The sequence below is a fragment of the Camelus ferus genome, chromosome 32 (genome assembly GCF_009834535.1).
Source record: "Camelus ferus isolate YT-003-E chromosome 32, BCGSAC_Cfer_1.0, whole genome shotgun sequence".
Classification (NCBI taxonomy): Eukaryota; Metazoa; Chordata; class Mammalia; order Artiodactyla; family Camelidae; genus Camelus; species Camelus ferus.
In genome coordinates, this window is record NC_045727.1 from 1201328 (window position 1) to 1221324 (window position 19997).

General features: G+C 44.7%; 2 protein-coding genes and 1 long non-coding RNA gene across 6 annotated transcripts in view; 1 reads left to right on the forward strand and 2 right to left on the reverse strand.

The window, feature by feature from the left end:
• LOC106728837 (refilin-A) overlaps positions 1 to 19997 on the reverse strand; it is a 234102-nt gene that overhangs the window by 212876 nt on the left and 1229 nt on the right. The window lies entirely within an intron of this gene.
• ZNF664 (zinc finger protein 664) overlaps positions 1 to 19997 on the reverse strand; it is a 39272-nt gene that overhangs the window by 18026 nt on the left and 1249 nt on the right. The window contains exon 2 of one of the 3 annotated variants that reach the window (XM_014553766.2): positions 7622 to 7714. The exons of 1 other annotated variant lie outside the window; for it this stretch is intronic. The gene's annotated coding sequence lies outside the window, so the exon portion shown is untranslated. Of the gene's footprint in view, positions 1 to 7621; positions 7718 to 19997 lie in introns of all 3 variants that reach the window. One more of the 3 variants, XM_014553768.2, reaches the window with a different exon arrangement.
• Positions 439 to 18717, forward strand: LOC116660878. Its single transcript, XR_004316521.1, has 3 exons — positions 439 to 523; positions 8615 to 8619; positions 18707 to 18717. It is a non-coding gene; the product is annotated as an uncharacterized LOC116660878 (long non-coding RNA).

Here is a 19997-nt window from a genome sequence, read left to right on the forward strand (position 1 = left end):
GACGCCTTCAGGGGTCGGGCAGGGAATGTCAGCGTGTGCACTTGTCTGGTTTAAGACATCAGGGACTAGTGGACCCTTTCCACCTACTCCCCCTTAAAGGCATTCACTCCTACAAATAAAAGACCAGCAGGCTGAAATCAGTCCAACAGCCACAAGCTGAGTCTCCTGCAAAAACAAAAAGCAAAGAGCCTAACTTGTGAGCATGGGATACTGAACTCCTTGTCCAACCTCTAGAATAAGCTTAGTTCTTTCCAGGTACTCTCCCAGACCAGCGGTTCTCAAAACCTAATCTGAAGATTCATGGGGATTCCAAAACCCTTATAAAACAAGATCAAAATGATTTTCAAAATAAACTAAGGTGTTGTTTGCTTTCTGCACCATGCTGACACTCGCATGGAGGAACAGAGGCGCTGGCTGGTAAGGCTGCCGACTCCTTAGGCTCCTCCCACAAAACCCCGACAGGGGCACCAAATGATACCAGGAGTCAACGTCTTTGCCTCCATGCACTCACGGTTACAAAAAAGTTTCACCGAAGAATATCCTTGAAGAAGCAATAAAAAATCACTTATTTTATTAAATCTAGAGCCTTTTATTATGTTGTCATATTTATATTTATTACATTTATGCTAAATATATTGTTTCTTATGTATTACATTGATATCAAATACACATAAATCTATTTTTATGTATGTTTATCAGACTCTGTGTTAAAATGGGAAGCATAGCAGGTCACCCCCCCCAAATGCAACAGCTGCCTCAAGGACAAGCACTTGTATAAATAAGCCGCAAGCTCAACCAGCCTCTTCTTTTTGACAGAACATCATTTTTACTTGAGTGACTGACACTCAAGTTACGCAGGCTTGGGTACCTGGCAGACATCTCAGATAACAGGAAACTGATGGTATTTGCTACCAACAGTCAAACCTGTGCTTTCAAGTGACAACTGGGATTCTGGAAGACTCTGTCTGCCATCATGAGCTCTACAGCCTCCCGACACTTGGAGACTTTTCTGACGAGACGGACAGTGATACTGACATCCACGAATTTTTTTGATGTTACATGTAATGAAACGTGTGAAAATCTGCAGGATCTGCAAACTCAGTGAACCAACGTTGTCCAAGCAGCCGATGGGTGGGGTAATAAATCGCTGTGGGTAAAAGACCTAACCAAAGCGCAACAGAGACCGGGGGCTTTAACATGCCTCAGCGCTGAAAGTGCAAGAAGCTCACCGACAGGATCTCAGATGGCACGATTCAAATAACCCGCAGGAGCCTACCACTCGGCGAATTCTGGGGTCGTGGCACAAGTGAACTCACGGTTATCTGAAAAGGCGACTACAACCCCCTTCCAGCTCCGTTGTCTGGGAGGCCAGGTGTCTTCATCTACTTCAACCAAAACAACGCACTGCAAGACTTTGAACACAGAAGCAGACGTCTTTTACTTAAGCCTTATTATTTAAAGACATTTGCCAAAATGTGAATATTGCCAGTCTTCCCACCAAATGTCTTTTGTTTTAGAAAATAGCTGTTTTTCATTATGATTTGTGTTCATGTGTAATGGGTTTACCATTATTTTTAAATAAATTAGTAAGTATTTCTGTTTTAGTCCTCATTTCTATCATGAGGATTGATGCCTGTAACCCATATAAACAGAAAGCTCTTTGAGGTCCTAACTTACACTCTTTAAAGAGTAAAAGTATCTAAAGACCATAAAGGGACTCTGATTCCATCTTAAACCAACTTTTTTTTAAAGCTTAAAGTATGAGAACAAACTGTAGGATGAACTTACTTATAGTTAGTCATTTCCATCACCTGCCATCCTTATTCTGGATGTAAGAAAAATGCCCCCCCAAATCCTCCAAAATAATTCCAACGTCGAGTTTTGTGCATTAGATGAACACCGTTAAGAAATAAGTCTCTACCCAGAGACGTTTCACAAAGGACTCAGAAATTATCCCATTAGGCATTAGTCCACTAACACGTTCTTGCAAGACCCTGATTTCTGGTCCACAGCCATGCAATTCTGCCTCACACTGTCCCGCTGGACGCAGCGGATGCCCCTGTGCACAGGGAGGGAACATGAACTCCTTCCCAGCCCGGCTAAGAGCTCCTGCTCCTGACAGACCATCAAGAAGCCCCAGAAATCAACTCAATCAGATGCTCATTTGGCAGCAGGACCACTCCAAGGTCCCCTCTTCTACAGGCCTTGGCAACAAAAAATAAATGGAAAGGCTGTTTAGGTCCCTGGTGTCTGCATGTTGCCAAGGAACAGGGCCAGAAAGTTCAAGGCCAGCACTCCCATGTGCCTCAGGGACCTGTGCACACAGCAAGGCAGTGTCTGCCTCCCTCACTAATCTGACTACACCTTCAGAAAACTCTAATCGAAGCCTCACACAACGAGGTACAGGAAGACCAAGGTGCCCAAGCTCCGCAGGCCTGGCCCACTTCATCTCTGTGCAGCTGTCTGTCTCAGAATAACTTAATTACAGCAGTCGCTTGTAACTCATTGATTCCAACTGTGGAGCGTCAAAGCCATTCTAATTTGCTTCTAACCATCACCATTGGTCCTGGAACAGAAGATATGAGTGGTCCGGAAGACACCCATTCTGGCCGCCCAGGGCAGGCTCATGTCCCAGACAGGCCCTTCCTATTTCCCACACTTTTCCAGGACCTCACTCTTCAAGACACCAGGGCGGCTTTTCCTCATTACAGTCCCTCTGCATGTGCCCAGGGGCGGCCTCGATGGTAACAGGTCACAGGGAAGCCCCACCTTGTAAGGTCCCAGAGTGCTCACCTTGGTGACTGACTGTCAGAAGCCTCTGAGGGACCCACGTGGCTCCCCCAACTACTCTAAAGCAGCCACGACGGCCTCCAGCTAGTCCACGTCCCCACTCTTCACCTGCCCTCGCTGACAACCCCCAAAGGCCCACCAGCCATTCCTGTGATTCTCACTCAGAGAGGTGAACACAGGCTTCCTCTTCTTCCCGGGCCAACTTCGGTAACGGAAGCTGGACGCTGTCAAACCTGAGAAGGGACTTGTGCTTACAGTGCCTCAAGCGTGCATCTCTCTCTCCTGGGCCCAAAGCTCTGTGGCCTAGAACGCCAGCCTCAGAACACAGCCCAGGCTTCCATCCACCCAGGGGCCCATCCAGGCCCTCAGGCACGGCTGTACCTGGCCACTGGAGCACCAAGTGCTTCTGGAAGCCAGAACGACCTCAAAGCCGGGCTCCTGAGAGTCCATCAGTCACTGGCCACTGGGGGCCACTGGTGCAGCATCTTGGCAACGTGCCGAACCTGTATCCCAGTGCTCCCCGACCTGGCGCTCAAGCAGCGGGCAGCACTCCCTGAATGTACCACTGATAATCATTTGCCCCAGTAATTTGCAGGGACAATTTCCCTGAGGGCACTGAGATCAGCTTTTTAGGTTGGTCAGAGGAAGTCCTGACTGTGAGCAGGATTCTCCAGCTACTCAGGACGTCAGCCCGGGACTGCTCTTCCCCTTCCGGAGTGAGGTCTTACATCATTAAGGAAAACGTCAATGGCAAGAGTGGATTTCGTGCCACTTCTGACACCTTCCTCTCTGCTCCCCTGCTGCCAGCTGGCTAGAAAACACCCCAGCGCAGCGCGACTCCCGAGCGCTAGAAGAGAGCCCCTGGCGACGGCGCCTTCAGCCACTCCCCCAGCGTCGTCCAGGGAGGCCACCTGGTCCCCCCTCTCGCCCACGAGGCTGCCTGGCCTCTCCCCTCACAAAGTTCAGTGGCCAAGGACCTGGGCTCGGGGTTAACAAGCTGTAGAGGGGAGAGCTGCTGAGCTGCTTTCATTTTGTCTCCAGTAACTGCTCTTTGTGTGACTTGGCCTAATGGCTCCTAATGGAGAAAAGATAAAAGACCAAAAAAGCCATGCCTGATTTTTCTTTAACTAGAAATTACCTTAAAGGCTATGAAATTAGGTCCAGAGAAGAGCAGCAAAAAGCATGGAGGGAGTAATGCCAAGTTCTCTTCTGAGTCTGAGAAGGACAAGTGCACGTTACTCAAGTAACAAAGGATGACGCAGGTGTACACCCAGCCTCCCTCCAGCCAGTCCTCCCACAGAAATGGCCTATGGGATGACACAGCAGGACAGGGGCCTCGGCTCTGCGACTTGCTGTGTGACCCTGGCTGACCTCAGACCAATCTGTAAAAATATGGATAATAATGTCTACAATGCTTTGCTGTGATAATTAAAGAAGATAATAAATGTGAAAGGACTTATCAGACAGCCCACAGCATAGTTGAAGCCAAAAAAATGTGTTTCCTGATTTCCCTTATTTTAATTAGTGCATGACACATTCACTCAGTTGCCAAGAACATCATCTCACAGGCAGAGGCTTCCCGAGACCAGAGGAGTTGCGTCCCTGTAATCAGGGCTCTGCGTCTGCTCAAACACTGCCCTCACACCCTGGTGTCTGCCTCCTGCGCCCCCGCTCCACCCAGCAGTCTTCCCCTCTTGACCCCTAGTCACAGGACTGTTCACACTCTGGACGCCACAGCTACCCTTCTCCTGCTCTTGGACACTGTACACGGAAACGCCCGAGTAATGGGATGGAATGTGACTTGCGTCAGCGATGGTCCTACGTGAGTGCCGTGAACGAGGCCCAAGTTTATCTTACCCATCTAGTAAATATGTAACATCCACATACATTAAGAATCATAATAATCTGGTGGGTAGAACACTGGGCTTGCAGTAAGAAGTCCTAAGTTCAAATTCTTGACCTGACACCACACAGCTGTGTGGCCACAGGTCATTCCCTCTCAGCCTCAGTTCACTCAGCCATGAGACGGATGGTAAGACGTCCTGTCAGTCACGCGGATGCCCACTCAGACTCGCATCACGGGGCTCAAAGGCCTCAGGCTCATTCCGTCCCTAGGAAGGAGGAGCACTGATGAGGGGGCTGAAAACAGAATCTTTTCAGGACATAATCAGGACACTTAGAGAGCCAATGCACTTTAAGTACAACAGAACATGAGACACTGTACCCTTCCCTGCATAACCTGCCTTTCCCCGCCCCCTCCCTTTGGCTGATTCCACTGGCTCTGTCTTCCTCAAGGGACCAGGCTCTCACAAGTGGGCCAGGGCAAGCGAGAGTGGGGCAGGGGCAGGCGTGGGGGCCTGAGCACAGCAGGCTTAGGTCAGATGAGCTCTGACGCCCAGTGGGAATGACTCTTGTTTACCGAACTTGCTTCCTCCTCGCACTGTTGGAGTAGTAAGTCCTAAAGGGACAAAATTCACATTCAGGCCTGAGAGACAAAGGACTGCAAAGCTCACCCTCAGGGAGAAGCAGAAGAAATGGCTGAAGGTCGCCCGGGGCCAGCCTGGCTAGCTAAAGGAAGGGAAAGGCGGCCCCGGGCGGAAGGCTGCGGCACCAGTGACGCTGGGGTGGGGAGTATCACAGCAGCTGGCAGGGCCAAAAGTTAGAGATGTGGGGATTCTGTTTCTTAATGCTTTTTCAATTGTGGTCAAAAACATAAAATGCACCATCATAACCATTTTTCAGTGTATAGCTCAGCAGTGCTATGTTCACATTATTATGAAACATCTCCAGAATGTTTTCACCTTGCAGAACTCAAACTCTGTACCCACTGAGCAATTCCCCCTTACATTCCATGAGTTTGATCACTTTAAATATCTCAGATTCTGGCTATTTTTATACCTAGGCCACAACTCATAACCCGTTTGGCAAACCAAAGTAAGCATGCACGGGAGACAGACTTGTGGAGCAAGCTCGCGCAGGAAGCACGAAGCACAAGAGCAGCCGACTTCTTACAGCCAAAGAATCATGCCGAGATAACCACAATTCTAAAACCGGGTAAGATCTGGCGGTCAGAATTCAGGATTAGCATGGACAGAAGTGCATCACCACCCCAGTCTCAAAAAGGGCCAGGGAATGGTTACAATAGACAGTGCAGAACTTAAGCCGTCAGGCTTTTGACCTGGTAGCACCAGTACTGGAGGGTGAGCAGTGTTATTCTGGGCAATGTATGCTATTCAGGACTACTATCAAATCCGGCCAGCAGTCTCAGCAGACACTCCTCACTTCCAGGTACTCTCGGTGAAATTGCGCACAGCTCTGAGCTGGAAACACACACATATGAACACTTCATCATTAGCCAGGCCAGTGAATCAATCCCATTCCTGACGGAGCATCCCACAAGCCGGGCTAGATCACACAGAGAACTCCTCTTCTCTCTCCTGCTGGTAACTTTGAGCCTGAGACCACAGTACCATGGGCAGAATTCATAAAATACAAGACCTATATCTTAGACCCATAATGAAGAAGGCTGGCTGAGGGGACACAGTCAGCACCGGACAGAATGGAGCCAGAAACAGACAGAGAAGACAGAAAGATGATTCATTTGCAGCCATGCCAAGGTATACTTGCCCCAGGTTTCCAAAGAGGACAGTCACCTGGAAATCACTCCAGCACACGGGGAAAAGAGGGAACTAACCAGGAGCAGCCCCAGGTTCACCACTCTGGCCACGCAGGGTCAGGAAGAGGAAAGACACCACACCTCCCCATGGGCTGCACCTTCTAACTGGGCACAGGAACTAGACCCCCAGGACAGAGGCCACCGAAACGTCCTTTATCTCACCGCATCAGTTCTCGTGTGATGGGGAAATGAACTCAGGGGAGGGAGAGGCCTAGAGCTGAGAACTCAACCTCTGGCAGTGAGGGGGAAAGACAAGAAGCCACTTGCCCCCAGGCCAACAGCTACCAAGACAGGGCCCTTCTCCTGCTTCCCAGCTACGTGTGGAAAGAACGTCAATTTTTATCATGAGTGTCAAAGACAGCGATCTAGACTGCATGTTCAACTGGAATATCCTGGATTTCAGCAATGACCAAATAAAGAGAAATAAATACCTGTCCTATAGAAGATATATGTTGCCTTTTTGAGTTGAGCTGAAGAAGGGAAAAAATATATTTTAAAATGATCCCAAATCTAAAGGCTCAAAAAAAAAAGAAGGAAAAAAAATGCTTGTGCCAGAAACATGGCAGCTCTCAGAATCAAGTTTGCACAGAGACTGATAGTAACACCACAGTCCCCAGGTAAGGAGACTTTCAGGAACTCACATTTAACAAGGCAGCTGTTGTTGGGGGGAAAAAACACCAGAAACGTACAGAGCAACAAACTCAGTTTAAAAACAGGTTTTGATATCTCAGTGAAGATAGGAACAATGGGAAAGAAAAACAGAAGGGCGTAAGTCCAAGAAGCCGGGTTCTGGTCCAGAAGGCCTTCCAGGTAGCAGAGGAAAATGGGACAGGCAGGGAGAAGCTTCAATGGCCACTGGCTTACATGACAGTAAGAAACTCCTACCGCAGAGGCACAAAGAGGCACTCCAAATGGGATGGAGGCGCCTCTGCTGTCTTCAGAGCTAAGGTTCTCTAAGGCCTAGACAGCGCAAAGCCACATACAGGCCAGAGTTTAAAAAGAACCATGAGGTAGAGAGATTTTCTTCCTGAGCCCCAAAGGGAACATGCTTAGGAAAAAAAAAAAAAAAAAAAAACCCAGAGATAGTTTCAGCTTAGAAATAGTTGAGGGGGATTCTCCATCTAGGAAACATGGTGAAACACAGGGAACACTTACCAAGTGACAGAAGCCAAAACCCCCAAGACATTCCAGAAGAAGAGGCAGAGGCAGGGCCCACAGTGGCTGAAGGGCAACAAAAGCCTTAGGATCCTGCTGGGTTAGATACATGCAGAGAGAAAAGTAGAAGGTTTGTACTATGGAGAATTGAGGATCACAAAGTCTTCCAAGGACTGGCTATTATAAATTTGGAGTCCTAGCTAGGAGACAGGTAGACCCACTTATATTTAGGATTTATATAAAAATATGGAATTCAAGGCACGTAGGGCTAGACGATGCGAAATCCTGAGCAACCCTAGAGACAAAAACCCTGACAAGTCTCACAACTTCACCCCAAGATACAGGAATCTTAGTACCATAACGATCCCCTTGGTAGGAACTGAGCTCCAGGTTCACAGGCACTGGATACCAGGCAACTGACTAGGACTGGCTGGAATCCTACAGAGTCTACAATCACTACTGTTTTTGGCCCTTCTTTGCCAGCTGAGAGGGTGCAGAGACTAGAGGCAGGTTGAACAGGTTCACATCCTGGTCTTACTACACACTAGCTGTGCAACCTCCACCTACGAGGTTAAGAATGAGGTTAATAGAGACAATAAAGGCACCTGACCTTGTAAGGTGGCCTTATAAGGTAGTTTAAGGATTAAATAAGGTAATGCATGACAAGTATTTAAAACAGTGCCCAGAAAATGTTAAGGGCTCAACAAAGATTAGCTATCATTATTATTTTATTTATTCCACCTACCTCTTCTCCCTCTGCTATATTCTAGAACTACTAAGAGCAGTTTCGGTGTAGATTTCAAGATCTACTTTTACACTTGAGGAACACCACTTTTCTTTGGGAAGTCTGATGACGTATTAAGGGAGTTAGGTATCAAACTGCCGCAGTGTTCATGTTTACATGGGATGTTCAGTTGTTCTAAATCTGGGGAATCTGGAGATGGTGCTGAGTTACTATACGTCTGCATAGCCCCCTAGAACGTTGAGGGAGAGGAGATGTACGGATTACAAGAGGCTGGAACCGCCCAGCTCTGCTGCAGCTATCTGGAGGAGATCTACCACCTCAGCAGGAGTCACCACCAGAAGAAATGGGGCCCTACAGACGGCCTTGAGTGACCTGCAATGTCTGGGACAGAATAAAACAGGGAGAACAGGGAAAAGTGAAAATGCTTTCAATATATTTAAGGATTTTAGTTTCTCTATGGGAACAAAGGGTTGACTTAGAATGACGGTTGTTAATAGGATATACTTTAAAGGGTAGGAATTTCAAGTGGTTTTGACAGTGAGCCAGGTTTTTTCTTCCTGACTGAACTACACATCCTGCTAGCCTGCAAATCCTACCAACAGGAGCCGCCTCAGCTTTAAGGGTGGGCCCAGCTGCTGAGGGCCACGTGACTGCTCCATCTCACCTCACCTCAGTGTCTTAGACCGAGTGTAGACACCTGACCCCAGAGCTTAACAGTGACCTCTGCTCTGGGCCTGGAACAATAGTAAAAGCTGCAACAAAGTCATGTTCCAAATCTCCCTCTCTCACCGATCTAAACACTACTGAGAATGAGGTGATTAGCCATGAGGCATGAAGCTGAAAGCTTACGACGTACAAGAACTGGAGAGGTCATGAGCAGTCACAGCAGACTACAGTCATGAGGAAGTGGAAACCTCTAAGTAAGGTAGCTAAAAGACAGACGGGGCAGGGAAAAATAGTAAACCAGATGTCAGCAAGAGGAACAAGGCAAAGATAAAAGAGCTGCCTGGAGTCCTCACTGTCGGTGTGAAAGACTGGCCTGTCTCTGAGCTGCCTTAGTTAACAATGGCTTTCTGGTCCAGGCGCATCCTTACACCATATCCTATTTCCTAAAATGGAATGGATTTCTGCTCCTTGCAACAAAAAAGTGCTAACTAAAACAGTTACTTCAGCTCCTGGAGGATGAAGTTTTCCCAGGGGGCAGCTCAGTGCCTCCAACAGATATAGATTCCTGGCAAGTTCGCCCCAGACAGACGTGCCCAGACGTCCCAGGAGAACAGGGGCGTCTCGCCCCCTGGCGCCCTCGGCGCAGGCCTTAGGGCTTATATGCATCTCAAGGGCCTATGAAAATGTTTGAAATATGAAAAAATGTTTGCTGGGTGTAAAATACGAAAGGAAAATCATAAAATCAAATTAATAAATGTTTAATTTCTAAAACTAGTCAACTGAAGCTTAACTCAGTTTTGTATAAGCTAATTTCCTGTGGGATAGGGGTGTGCTTTTTAATATGTCTGATGTGTGACACCGTAAAGGCCACCAGAGATAAGAATGCCTGAGGCCTTCTAAGGCCTCCACACCAGGCTCGCGGGAGCGGACACGCCTGGGCGCAAGCTGAAGCTCGCCCGCCCCACCGTCCGCCATATTAAAGTTCACACTTTAAAGATTCTGCCTTACCACTCAAGCTAAGCAGTATGAAGTCAGAGATCAAGCCCACCTCCCAAATTTAAACATACTATTTTAGCACTCCTGGTATCAGGAGTCTATTCTCTTTTCTTAATGAAATTATTTTACAAAAATTAAGCCACACAACATCTATTAGCCATCCTATTAGTTCTACCAGAAAGAAGAAAAAAAATGTTATTCATGACTGCAAATGGTCCTGTAGATTTAAAGGACATCTGTTAGAACAATAAATCAAAATTGGCCACATCTCCTCTCTCTTTCCTTGTGCAAGAGCCCCCTCAAATGTCGTTAATAGACATATACATTCTTTTCCATTTGGCCAGATTTCCAATCTCAGAAAAATAGAGGGGGTAGCACAGAAGTTATAAGGAATTTAAATCTTACACCTATAAAAGCAAAAGACCAAATACAATTCTTTTCTGTGGTCGCTGCTGCTGAGGGCTCTGACTGGGTAAGCATGGACAAACTCTCTGTCGGTTCTGGCCACAGCCAACGCACTCGTCCCACTTTCATTGCCGGGCCGTCCGGCGAACCTCTACACCTGCTGTTTCTACCACTAACACGCCCAGCCTTCTCCCACGCTCCCACCCACCGTGACGCCACTTCTGCAAAACTGCTGTCCAAGTCATGATCTCCTTCCTCCTCATCAAATCTCAAGGCCCATGTTTCACTCCGACTCTAGTTCATACAAGTCTGCTCGGTCCCCAGTTCCCTGAACTTTCTCACCTCCCCTCAGGCTGTGCCGAGGGCACTGGCCATTTCTTTTATTCCTACTTCCCAAACACAAGTGTCCGCTAAAGGTATGTCCTGACTCCTTTTTTTTTTTTTTTAAAGCTCAACTACCTATCTGCTTGGCTTGAATGAGGACCATTTCCATGATGACAATTCCATACTCTCTCGTTACAGGAGTATTTCCTTATCATCCTAAAATAAACTGAAAATCATTAATTCGCCATATTCTAAGTCCCTATAAAAGGCCAGGAACTTAAAAGCCAGCTCTCTCCCCTCTCCCCACCCTACACATCTTTCCACTTCATTTCCTCTCTGCTCGTTTCCTCCTCTCAGCATTTAAACCTACACAAAGTCTTTTCTATCCTAAGGAAACCAGCATTTAATCCTATGCCTTCTCTAGCTGCCACGTATTCTCTCTCTCCATTTCCCCTGTCCAGGCTTCTTAAGACTTATTTTTCTAGTTTCCATTGCCTCATTTCCCAATCATTCCTCAAACCACCACTGCAATACTGAAGTTCCTCTCAGCCAAGCCCAAAGGCCCTTATCGTCCTTTACCCTGCAAGACACTCCCTCTTGTGACTCCACGGCCTCTGTGTTCTACTCTGGCTGCATGAACCCTTATTCTCAGCCTGCGTGGAGACGCCTGCTCTTCCCTGGATACTAGCATTCCCAAGGGCTCCATCCTGGCTCTTCTCTGCTCCCCATTTACATCCCCACCAGCTCAACTATCTAGTCCACTGGTTCTCAACTCTGGCTGTTAAATAAAACTTCTTAAGGAATTTGTGTTTTAGCTGTTTATAATGCCTCCAGAGGGCACTCAAGCACTTGCTCAGGAAACTTCATAGATACTTACACTAAGGCATTGTAACTTGAACCGGACTTCACAGTGGATCCCTACTGCTAACTAGCTGCTAAGAACCATGAAGATTTGTACAACCTGCTTTTTTCAGGTTCTCTGATTCTAGTTGTGAGTTTTGGGGGCTTATTACAAAGTCCTAATCTTACCATAATATACAGATACGGTAGTAAGTTACTGAACACTAGTTAACTGAAAATCTGACTGATGTTTGCTGGCTGATGCCAAATACTTTGAATCAGTGAAACAGTCTTAAATCCTACTAACCATAATCCTATACGTTTGAAATGCACGTCTAAAAACAATTCTGAAAGCCAGAAAGACGTAATGGGCTTTACTCCGAAGAAAAGGGGTTAGATTATTTTTATGACCTGTTTTACCATTTACCTAAGGGACAGGATATACCATCTTTGGGACAGAGGTTTGCTCTGGCTGTAAGAAGGGCTTCCTCACAAGATCTGTCACGATTCCACGGAAGGCGCAGCAAAATAAGATGTGGAAATAAGCAATGATTATTTCATGAACTTGCAGGGTATGAAAAATAAATGAGCTCTAGAACAGCTTTACTGAATTTCTTGTATCAGGTGGCACAAGACACTGCATATTCTAGAGTTAGAATAAAGGCGGAGACCTGCTTTACTGTTAGAAAACAATACAAATTACTGCTTTTTAAAAATTAAATTCTGAATTCTTCTGATGCAACTCCAAAGTTAAGTTTCATTTTTTTAAAAATTTCTCTTCTCCCAACTTCTGTACAAATGAGTATCTACCACAGCCACTGGTTACCCATCCTGCAATTCTTCTAATTTGGGTTAGCTGTGCAAATGACTTCAACTTGCCAGATCTAGTTTCACTCCTTATTCCTTCATCGCAGCTCTGAACCATGTAAAACTGCTGCCCCTCCCAGTCCTTGGAACGCCCTCCTCTGCTGCCAGGCTACGGCCCTCTCCTGCGTACCCTCCTCCGCACCCACGGCCTGGCCCGGCCGCCAGGCCGGGCACACACTAGCTGAGTCTGCTCCGGCGGGCCCTGCAACGGTGAGCCCAATCAGCTGAGCTGGACCAACCAGATTCTCCTGCCTGAGAGCCGAGAACTGGGAAGTGGGAAGTCTGGGTCTGTAAGGTAAACGGCAGGGACCGTGACTCAGGACAAAGGCAGAGAGCGCAGCTCCACTGACTCCTGCCGACTCTGCAGACACAAGTGGGCCTCAGCCTAGAGCCACCTCGGGCGCGTGGCAGCCTCCTCAGAAATCCCCCTCACTAAAGCCATTCCAAGTGCATTTTCTTTCTTTCGACCAAAAGCTCTCTGAGTAAGACTTCTCTGCAGTGAGTTCTTTCGCAGGCACGGTCTCCCCAGCCTGCCCTGTGACGCACCACGCCCCCTGCCCCGCTCGGAGCTTGGTCCGCTCTCCACACTCTCACCCATCCGTGGCCACGGCTTCCACACCAGCTGCAGACGATTCGCAAACTCCGTGCATGCTTCTGCTACAGACTGAATGTCTGTGTCCCCTTCAAATTCACATATTGAAACCTCAACCCCAGTGTGATGGTGTGAGGAAGCAGGGCTCTTAGGAGGTGATTAGGTCATGAGGGTGGAGCCCTTACCAGCGATTAGAGTCCTTACAGACGAGGTCCTGGGGGCTCCCTCCCCCTCTGGCACGTGAGAACACAACAAGAAGAGGGCATCTGTGGGCCAGGAAGCAGGCCCTCACCAGACACTGACCCTGCTGGCACCTTGACCTCGGACTTCCAGCCCCCAGAACTGTGATGAACAAGTGTCTGTCGTTTTAGCTCCTCGGTCTGTGGTATCTTTTTGCAGCAGCCTGGATGGATGGGGGCGACTGCTAGCGGCCAAGCGGGCACCTGCAGGTGCATGCGGACCCAGGGTGCCACTCTGCCTGCGTCCTGGCCTGCCTCTGTATGGAACGGACCAGTTTGGAAACAACAGAAATCCCTCCAAGTCAGCAGTAGGGACAACAGGATGGCTGACTGTAGGACCCCCCACCTGCTCAGAGAGGCAGGGACTAGCCCAAAAGACAACCACAGCATTACCCAAAGTCATGGTCACTGCAGTCTTAAATAACTCCATACGAAAGACGTCAACAGTCCAGTCTAAGCTAGACAGAAATGCCCCCACACTTAAGTCACAGACATGTAATTATAATCTAAGAAAAATTTACACACAGAAACTCTGATTTTAATAATGGATTTATGCACAGCACCCAGTCAATCATATAGCAAAGCATATATCTGCAGCATAAAATCACTCTGCAAATTCTCGCAGGAAGAACTTACATGTCCTACAAGCCCTGCACATTCAGCATGTCCCAAACTCAATCTGTCACCTCCTCCCCAAAGCCAACTTGACTCACAAAGTTAGTCCCTCAGCTGCCTAAGCCAGAAGCGGGGTTGTCATTCACCCTCCTCCCTCTCACAAAGGCCTGTCCTCTCTATGTCCTAAATGTCTCCTGAACTTACCCACCCACACCACCTACACCAGCTGTCACTCAGGCCACCACCATCTTCTCCCCAAACACTACAAAGCCTCCAGTCTTGCCTTCCTCTAATCCACTATCCACTGTAATGCAATCTTTCTAAAATGCAAAATGGGTTGTTATTACCCTGCTTAAAGGTTTTCAGTGGGTTCCATTAACTCTCAGTGTAATTTCCAATTTATTCATATGGCTTTCAAACTCTCATCCGTGTTAGCTAGTTTCCCTCTCCCGGTTCATCTCTCACCACCGCCTACTCTGATTCTAGCTCCAGCCAAACCAAACTTCCTAGGCCTCAGCCACCCCCCTACCTCTGCCCGTGCTCCTTTCACCTCCTGGCCCTCCGTTTACCTTCGGGTCTCACCTTAGACATCACTTTCTGCAGAAAGCCTTCCCTGACTTGCACCCCTACCCTCAAATTTCATCTATGTATGATGTCTTCTTACCTCCCAGAGCCCTCACACGTCCGCAACGTTTTCTCCACCGTCACACGTACTTGGCTTTGTCCTTTACTAAACTGCACACCACCGCAGGTCCAGTGTAACACTTGGCAAGGGAACAAATCCACATGCCTTCATGATAACTCCTTCAGCCTCACCTACACCGCATGCCCCGAGGTACCCTGAGCTCCACTCTGCCCACTCACTGGCAGGCCCTGCATAGTAACCACGCTTTCGGTGCTTCTGCCCTTGGTCCAGCTGGCCAAGTCCTACTCATCCTGACTCAAGTAAACGCAACTTGCTCTATGACCGGATCCGTGTGTTAGAAACACAGAGAGTTGACAAAAGTCAAACTAGGAAATCCCATGGCCCATGTTTAAGTTTCTGCACTCACTCTACAGTTATAAATGAAAAATGAGAACTATTATTATTTTGTATATTGCTAAGAAGTAATTTTCCTTCAAATACTGGAAGCAACAAAATTCACTGAAACTTAGTCCAAATGCATCACTCAAAAAATGTTTAGATACTAGCTTTTAGAGTACATTTTAGAGGATACTTTAAAATGAAAAGGCAAATCTATTTTTAAAAGTACCTATCAACCATGCAGCTAATACATGTCCTAGATAAACTTTTTAAAAATTAATGTATCATTATAAAGGAAAGAACATAAATTATAGATGTAGTAACATATAATCCTGGAAAGTAAGAAGAGCAAAAATTTTTTAATCATACAACATTCTTCTACCCGAAGTCCACAGTTTTTAAGATTTTTACCTAATTTCTTCTAGACATTTGTCCATTATACGTTTTTGTGGAGGATTGTTGGGATTTTTAAGAGTTTTAATCATATAATGCATGCAATTTTGTATCCTGATTTTCCTCCCCTTAATATTGTCATAAGCATTTTAACACATTTTCTTCATAAACATTTTAATGGCCAATAATATATTGTCCAGTGGATGGACCATAACTTAACCTAACCATTCTGTAAATGCACCCTTAAAAATAATTTTACAATACACATCTGTTGTAGGTATTTAAAAATACTTACTCCTATGATGGCTACTAGGTGGTTGCCATATCAAGGAACATAATACTTTTAAGGCTCCTGATACATACGGCCAGTATAACATAAGAGTGTCACATTTTTGCTACATCCTTGTAAATAACAGATATTAACATTTTTTAGTCTAAATTTAGACCTTCATTAAGTGAGAAACAGTAACATCTTCATTACAAAAGTAAATGTTCATTGTTAAAAAAAAAACACACTGAAACAGTCAAAAACATGTGAAATAAATATAAAACCAGTCCCAGAAATAAAAATTCAGTCTCCCCTATTCTTTTCTCCTCAGAAGTCACAATTAAATATGTTTTCTCTGTTTTTATTCAGAACACACAGAGACAACCACATATACAATTATTTTGTTTTGTATCTTACAAAAAAATGGAATTAAACTTGCTCAATAATATTTTATAGACATCTATCCAGGCCATGTCAATACATACAAATCTTTTTTAAAAGCTTCATAGCATTCCACAGTGTAGACGTATCAAAAGTTATTCAGCTTCTCCTCATTATAAATGATGCTGCAGCAGACTTTATTCGTACTAACTTCTACCCTCTCATTAGCGTATCAGTGATTCCCTGAAGCATACCTGCTAGATCAAAGCACATTGAGTGTTTTTAAAATTTTGATAGGTTCGACCAAATCGCCATCTGAACAGGTCGTACCAATTCTATGTTCCCAACAATGGATGAGGTACCTTTTTCTCTATATCCATGGATAGCTTTTTAACTTTGGCCTACTAGCCATCCCCACCAAAAAAAAAAAAAAAAAAAAAAAAACAAAAACCACCTCACTGTTTTAATTTCCATTTCCCTAATCACAAGTGAGGTTGAACTATGTCATTGCTTTGGCACGTTCATTTCTCTTTCTGAGAACTATTCATGTCCTCCATTCATTTAATTGTGTCAATCCTAGTATCCTTTATCTGTTTATACATGTTACAGAAACTTTTTCCCCAGTCTGTTACCTTGTAATGCTTGTTTTTTGTCACACAGAAATACTATCAACTTGGGTAACAGTTGAAACTTACCTATCTTTTCTTCATGATTTTGGGCCTTGGTCTTACCTAAATAGTATACCAAAAAATTTGTTTTCCAATGTAATCTATCCTCCAACATAACAAATTCTATTTCTTCTAATACTTTTATAGGTATTTTTATATTTGAGTTAGTTCTTTAATCCAAATAAAGGTCATTTTGAACATGGGGAAGTAGAATCTTTCTTTTCAAATAAAGAGTCATTTATCCCTAGCGTATCAAACAATCATTTCAACTGTTTCAAAATGCCAACTTAATTACACAATGAGTTCCCATATATAAGTGGGTCTGTTACTGGACACTACTTTGCTCCATGTACCAATTTGTCTATTCTTGTGTTCACCACTTATATTACTGCACTGTTACAGTATGTTTTGATATCTGGCATAGCAAATCCTCCATCACTATTTTCCCATTTGAAAAACCTCTTGGCCAATGTAGCATGTTTAGTTCCCTAGACGAATTTTTAAGGCAATTTATCACGTGTCCAAAAATAAGTCTCACTGGGATTTCAACTGGAGTTATGCAGAAATTAGTTTAATTTGCAGAGTATTACAATTTTTACAAAGATGCCCTCACTTCCAGAAACACGTAATGTCTGCCCATTTATTTAGGTTGGCTTTTAAATTCTTCAGGTAAAGGTGTTTAATTTTTTCATAAAGCTTTTGTACATTTGTGTTTTATTTTTAAATGTCTTCTGGTTTTGTCCCTATTGAGAATACTTTTCTACAGGAGTAACTACAAAGTAATTATTCATGAGGCTACACATCTTTCCACATGTTGAGCAAACTACATCTCTGTCCAGTAAACTGTCTATCCACATCCTGCAACCACGCATATACGTTTCCATTATTCTCCTCATTGATTTGTGGGAGGTCTTTCCACGTCGAAGATATTAACTCTTCACTTATGTTTGTCACAAGTATTTTCCTACTTTGTGGTTTGGCTTTTGATCCCAGGGTTTTCCCTTTCTTCTTTAAGAAGTTTTCAAATGTTTATGTAGTCTAATACAACGATTTTAACTAACAGATTTGAGTGCCCCATAGGTGCCAGGACCTGTGTCTCTTTTTCTCATGACATCTGCACAGCAGATACTGTTTTCCACACTTAAGATATTCCAGTTCAAGTATGTCTGACTGCAAAGCCTGCATCTGTTCTCCTCAACATGCACAACTCCCTTGTCCCGATGTTTAATATTTACTTCCATATCTTCTTTCTGACTTCGGGGGCATTCATGATGGTCTGTCATACGTATTTCCCATATACAGTTTATCTTAGGGGTGCTGAACAGGTGCCAGTGACTTGTACAGATACTCCAAAGCCTGTTTAAATCAATGTGGCTCTACAGTATGTTTAAACAATCAGACAGGGTTTGTCCCAACCTCATTACTCATTATTCTGTCCAGCTCACCAAAAGAGGAGTATCTATTATGTTTAAACATCACATCCAGGAACATGGCCTGTCCTTCCATTCAGGACATTCTTTCGTATCTTTCAGGGTATTTTCTGGTCTCCTCCAGGCAGATCAAACTTGTCTCCATGAGGCTGTGCTTAAACCTGTTTCATGTTTTTTGTTGAACTGTGATCAGAGCCTGCTTTTTTGTTTGTTTTTCCACTTTAGTTTCTGCTGGGTTATTCTTAGTATTCAGAGAGCCATGAATTTTATATATGCATTGTGTACACAGTCACTTCCTCAATTTGTCTAATAGTTTTTCTGTTAGTCTCATTTTTTTTAGTTAAAAGCATCTAAAAATATATCCTTTCTTTTCATTTGAGAGCCTCACTCTTATTTCATGTATTCCTGCTTCGACAAAACTTACAGAAGACATGCTGAATATACCAATTTTTAATTTGACTCTGATACTCTTCTGTTAAGCACAGTATGAATAATTGGTTTAACATATGTGCACTTTTTGCATTAAAAAGTGCTCTTTTGCCTACTTTTTAAAACTAAGGTATGATTTTTAAAAACCAAATATATTTGCACCTTAGTTTAGTTGGTAGTTCAATGTCAATGTGAACTCAAAGGGGAAGAGCACCTTCCTCAGGCCTCTGGAACAGTCCACCTGGTCCTCTCCCCCACCTTCACGCCCCGCTTCCACCACACCCCCACATTCTGCATGTAGCAGCTGGAGCGACTGCTCAAAAATGCAAATCTGATTATGTCATTCCCCTGCTTAAAACCCTACGCTTCTAATGGTTTCTCGTTTCACTCAGAATAAAATAAAACATCCTTAACCTGCCCTGCAAGACCCTACATGATCTGGCCCCCTGCCTAGCCACACTTCCCCCTCACCCACCATAATCTGTCCACAAGTCATTCTTTCAGTTCCTGGAATGGGCAAAGTTTTTCCCCCTTCTGGGCCTTCCCACAAGCCGTTCCCCTGCCTGGAAAATTATCCCCCACTTCACTCTACGCTGACGCCTACTCATCCTTCAGATCTCAGCTCAAATCTAATTTTTGCAAAAAAGTCTTTCCTGGGCCCTCTCTATGCAATCTAAAATTTGGTCTCCTTTTTATACTCTCTCACAGCCAATGCTACTTAACTTTCATAGCAGACACCCATTTGTGATTACACATGCAGCTGTGAGATTGTGTTTACTTATCCCCTCTGCCCCCACAGATAAACTCCAAGAAAACAGAGGCAAGTTGATTTTGCTGGCCACACTACAAGCATTCATATATATTTGAAGGAAAGAAAAATATCTACAAAGCCCCCAATTGTATCTTACATCTTAAAATGATACCCATCACATTATTCAGTCAATACTTAAACTGCTAAAACTGATACTGCCTGCAAATTCAGTAAGAATCCATTTTACCCAAAGGACATAAAAGCTAACCTGAATCTGCTACTGCTACAGAAAAACACACATACAAACTTACTTCACTAGGAAGTAAGTTTTGTTTAAATATTATGAGAGTTTTATTGTATGTAGTGCTCCATTTGCTGATCCTTTACTCACAGTTGACCAATTTATATGCTTTATTTTTTAGGGCACAAAAAACACTATGAAAAGTGTGCCTGGTAAAATACTCTTTAAGAAGTCTAATGTATTAGCAGTACTTGATTAAAATAAAGCAAAATCAGAAAATTGAACAGGACTCAAAGTGGGCTGTCTGTAGTATTCTGTACTATGCACATCTGGTCAAAAAAGAAAATATAAATTATGTTGCAAATAATTTGAAAAAGCCTTTTGGATCACAAAGGCTAATATATTCAACATTTACATGCCGCTTCACACTCTACGAGGCACTTTTACATACATCGTATCACTGAGCTCGGTGGAGTAGATAGAGCAGGTTATTACCATCATT